Below are 5,315 nucleotides of genomic sequence, written 5' to 3'. Positions count from 1 at the left end.
CGAGTCAATAGGGTTTCCCCCCTGAACTGGACCCTCTCAGTTGTGCTCAGACAACGCCGCGCTTCGCTGCCGCAGCGCTCTCCAAAACAGGAATCCTATTCCATGGACTTGTTTTACGTTTCTGTTTCTGAGGGGAGTTGGGGGAGTGCATGAGAACAACATGATTTTCCATCAGTGGGACCTGAAAGCTGGCTGGCGCCTTTGGTCATTTTTTCCCCCCCTTCTGTCCCGATGGGTTGGATGGGTGACGCCGCCGGAAGAACTAATGCTATGGGGCAACTTGTGCTGTCTTTGGGAAAGTTGCTCCGGGTGTAGGTGCGACTCTAAACTGCTGTTATTTTTCTTACCCCGTTCAGCATCTTTTCAGACATGTGTGCTCTCAGCCTGTGTTGTACACTGCACTGTAGCCTGTGTTCCAGGTAAGAATAAAATGTGTTCATGAGCTACTTGACAAATAAAGGAACTCTTAACCGAACCTTTAATGTTTTTGTCCTACCTTCCAATGCTTTACCTGTTAGACTACATCCTGACAAGTAATTAAATCGAATAGAAGCTCCAGGCTTCAGCAGTTGGTCACTGACAATGCGACTTCAATGGCTCTGCAATAGCACTCAATGCCTATTGAGTGAATTCATGGGAATAATGGAACTATAATGGACATGTGGACGCGGAGTTACAGTCATCTGCTGATCACATAGTCTTTCCATTGAAGATGAAGGAAGGAGCTTAGTCCTCATACTGTAGGTGGATCTTTTCTCATCACATGCAGATAAAGCACGAGATTCTTAATTACAGGCCTACAATCTCCATATGCATTAAACTGCTTTTTTCGGGAAGGCCAGTTGCCAAAACAAAACAAAACAAAAAAAAAAAAGTGAATGAATGACCTTCATGCATGTTGGAGCTCAATTAATTTGTGTATTAGTTTCGGGAGTGCAGATATAAGCAGTTCTTCTCCAGGACAATTTTATCATGTTTTACAGCTTTTTTTTTAGAGGGTTGGGTCAGCCCACTCTAATCATTTTGCTGTGCACAGTTAACATTCATTAGCCTGGCCATCTCTTTCAGGCTTTGACTGAATGCGTTCCATCTGAGCAGATGCTGCATGAAGAGCCTAATTGTTTATTTATTTCCAGGAAGTTTCAGTGTGAAGTGTTTGTAAGGCAGCCTTCCCAAAGAATGCTCCAGAACCACACAGAGCACCAGCCACAGCAGTGTGAGAATCTGAAAGATCGTGTTTATATCCCACAACATCCTGTCCCATGCAGTGTTTACAACGTTGTTAATCTGTTGCCAGACTTATAAAGGAGATTGGAGTCATTCGGCCCCGTTGGTTGCCGTGGCCTGTGACTGCGGTCGCTTTCTAATTCCAGTCTTCCCCAGGCAGCCAGTGGAACATCAGGGGTGACCTCGAGCCAGCCCACTTTCCATGGCCATAATGAAGACTTTGGCGTTTAGGGACCTGTTGGCTAAGAGGTGGAAGAAATTCATGCAAAGCCTTATTGAACAATGAAAACAGAATAAGTATCTCTCCAATGACTCATGGGAAGGCCAATTGCCAAGCGTCAGGAATGCTGCCATCACTCTCCGCTGCAAGGACATTTCCAGAGTACAAATGGCACCCTGCATCTTTGGTTATTTTGCAACCAGGAGAGAAGAGATGACATTCATGAGGAAATTTTGGTTCTATGTAAGCTGAAAAAGATATGATGACATGAGGTGATATCTGCATCTTCCCCAAAAGAGATTCATTCTTTGCAATTGTTTGAAAGTTAAAAATGAATAAATAAACAACATAAATAACGTTGTGTGGGTCTGTGTTGTAGTTTGAAACTTCGCTCTAGAGACAGCTTCATTTGCATTATGTTCAAGTCAAAGGAATGTCAAATAGCAATGTGTACAATAGCTGGGGCAGGAAATATATATTCATAAACATGTACCTTCATAAAGCTGTCTATATTTCCTGAAATATCTTGATATTGCATTGGGTTAGAGCTTATTAATAGCATGCACAGCAGATCAATTTAGTCCCTGCTAGCATCTTTAAAACATTTGTGATCTTTCTCATCTTTTAGCAGTAGCAGAATCAGTCATATTATACTGTCAGTGCAAGAATCTGTTTGAGAACATGGATTTTGAATTATTCATGACCTCGCATAAAGAAAAGACCTATTATCACCTGCTCCTGTTTGGATGTGTGTTTGCATGACTAAGCCTGCATTCCTGCACAAGTGTGTGTGTATGTGTTTGTGTGTGTGTGTGTGTGTGTGTGTGTGTGAGTGCCGAATAGTTCGTATTTTTGATATAATGGCTGTTTTACAGCAGTCATGTCCATTATGAAATCTTGTGCGATAAACATCAGTCTATTGATCATGTGATAAACATCAGTTTATTGACGTAAACCAGCATTATGAATCATTATAATGTGACTGCCTTAAGGATATATGAACTATCACTCTCACAGAAAAATTATGGCTTTTCATTGTACCTACCAGTGCATACAGTACAGGCAGCACACACACACACACACACACACACACATCTGCAGACACACAGGGAAAATTCTCCAGACACCGGTGAAATGTATACAGACTTTCAGCTCAACTCAGTCACCACCAGGTAGTCCATATGTTACATTTGTCTGAGCACAGTGATAATGGGCTCCTCCCTGTAGGAATCTCAGTTGGATGACTTATTGGTAAACCCCAAATGAGCACCACTGAAGGAGTTTTTCTTGAAATGCTGCATTCTTTTTTGTATCCTCCCGTGCTGTTGTGAAATAAGTTATTACACCATTTGTCATTACAGAAGGTATATGTTTCTTTAATGGTCAGATCTGGGAATATTTCCTTGGTCTCTTTACAACCGCGCTGCTACTTTTTCTCCAGCGAACTGCTGTGAAGTCGTGCATCTGCCTCAGTGTATAGCTTCGTACATGTAGACAGTCAGGTTTGTTGCGCTTCTGTTTGTAGCCACACTGGCAGCACAGCTGGCGATGTCAGTCTGTCAGTTGGTCTGTCGCTGCAGTATTTTGACTAAAGAAACAAAGGATGGACTGCAGTGAATTGTGGACCAGATTATCATGGTAGCCAGAGGATAAATCCTCATTACTTTCATCACTTTCATTTACCAACAGATGAAAGTTTTCTCTCATCAAGTGAAAGCTCAAAAGCTGCTGAATGGTTTGGTACAAAAATTGATATTAGGTATTCCCTAAAACGATGGATCATAATACTTTGCTGATCCCCTGACTTTTCCTGTAGTGCCACCATGAGGCTGATGTTTGTGGATTTTCTTTTTTTTCTGTTCCTCAGGATGAACTGTAATCACTTTGGGGATCCCCTGACTTTTCACCTAATGCCATGATTTAGTCAACATTTCATTTTGTCCAGCGCTTGATCATACTGGCTTATGTTCAAATTCCTGCTAATCTATTGACATTCCCCCCAGTCTCTACCGTACAGTGGTGTAGCATCAATTAGCAAATGTTAGCATGCTAATAGGCAGAGCTGAGATTCGGAACATAAACATTATACTTGCCATTGTGCGCATGATAGCAGGATTTTAGCATCGCTGAGCCTAAGTACAGCTTAGTCTTTTTAAATGTTACTTATAAAGCTTTATAAAGGGGCTCTTTGTCTTGCAGTTTCATATAAAAAAAAAACAATAATCTCCCAGGAAGAACTCCCAGATCTCATACTATTTAGAGCAACATGATTAAATAAGGAAGCAGTAGCCTACCCTGGGACATGAAAAGAGGTGCATAATCACTTGTGCAAAAGACACACTGTGAGACTGGGGGTATCCACAAACACTTCTGTTGAGTTTGACTCCTTTAACATGTGCCCAAAGTATTTGCATTATGGATTCTTGCTTACAGTAATGTTCTTCATGCGTCATGTCTACTGGATGTCACTATCAGTGTATACAGGCTTGTGTCTTATGGTTCGATGCAATCGTTACACTAATGATGTACCGCTCTATTAACAAATTAAAGTGTGGGCACTTTCCTTGCATCCCTTCAAGGGCTGTTTTCCCATTTTTGTTCATATTTAATTAAAAACTGTTGCAGAAATTGCGGAGTGCTGGAGTGGAGATGAGGTTAAGTGCTGAGGGCAGTTTTTGCACTCCTTCTTGTATGGCAATCATAAACACTTCAAGTTAGTGCAAAGGGAAATGTATGTTAACTGTATGAGATAATCAATGTCTGTCAAAAAGATGCATAGTTGAGGCTCTTTGAAGATATACTGCTCATGCAATCGATGTATCAAGATGACTTCCCATGGGTGGGATATGAGCCTTTTGGCTCCTGAGCACACATGATGCTTGCTAGTCAATACCAGTGCATTATTAACCAAATTTAGTTTTGTCAGCAATCCAATTTGAATATAATGAAAGAAACTGTTGTTTGCTCAAATACAATGCTGTGAAAGACATTAATAATGTTATCCTCTTCATTCTCCCTTACAAACAACAACAGTGTAAATAACACCACACATATTTGCATTTATTGTCACATTCAGTGAGAAATTCTCTCTCTGAGCCTGTCTAGTAAACAAAACTGCCATAAAAAAAGTCCTTTATCATCTGAAATTTGTCACAAGGAGATAATCATGTACAACCGGATTACATATTCACTTGTCATTTTTCAATAAATCAAGGTTCCAGGAGTCAGATTTTGTCAAAATTTGAATATGTATGAAACATTTAACGACAGCGAAACATTAAAATGTAAATGTACTTCATTATTTTATTAGTGAAAAAGTATTTCAGATGTTTTCACAGACCATGTACTACCTTATTTGCTGAGACAGGCTCTTCCAACTTAAACCCCACTTTAAATTTAAACTTAGAATAACCTTGCTTGATTAATGAGGTGAAATCTATGGTGTACAGACATAGTGCTCTCTGATACTATGCAGCAAGAACAGTCTTGAAACATCTCTGCTCGGAGACATTAGGCCAAGGTCTGTGTCATGTGGTGTTTCCAGTCTAAATGTACTGTATCTGTTCTTCTGACCCTGCAGCGTTTTCGCAGTAATCAGGGAAATCTAAAAGTCAGTTTGTCAACAGTATAAAAATGCTTTATAGAGGTGATGTGATCTCATCTTTTAGGAGCAGCTTTTAACCCTTGCTGCTGCTTGTTGTCAGGCAGAAGAGCTAAAAGCATTGATGAACCTTGAACTTGACTAAAATGCTTGAGTGTGGTTTTAATAGCAAATATGAGTCTATTTAGAATATGAAAATCAAAGAGATGTAGCAACATTACAGGGATGAAATTATACAGTAAAACACACAGTGCTTATCTGACTAAG

The 5,315-nt window shown here is 40.2% G+C and overlaps 1 long non-coding RNA gene across 1 annotated transcript in view; it reads left to right on the top strand.

Annotated features, from left to right (window-relative positions):
• Nucleotides 1–1,786, top strand: part of LOC139623046 (uncharacterized) — a 54,727-nt gene extending 52,941 nt beyond the window's left edge. Inside the window, exon 3 of the long non-coding RNA XR_011691420.1 lies at nt 1,137–1,786. This is a non-coding gene — a long non-coding RNA (uncharacterized lncRNA). The remainder of the gene's footprint in view (nt 1–1,136) is intronic.
• The last annotated feature ends 3,529 nt before the right edge of the window (nt 1,787–5,315 follow it).

This window comes from Trachinotus anak, unplaced genomic scaffold, assembly GCF_046630095.1.
Source record: "Trachinotus anak isolate AG129_WGS33_773 ecotype Australia unplaced genomic scaffold, CSIRO_AGI_Tana_v1 ptg000007l, whole genome shotgun sequence".
NCBI classification, from domain to species: Eukaryota; Metazoa; Chordata; class Actinopteri; order Carangiformes; family Carangidae; genus Trachinotus; species Trachinotus anak.
Note: the sequence above shows the minus strand (reverse complement) of the source record. Positions and strands in the feature narration are given on the sequence as shown.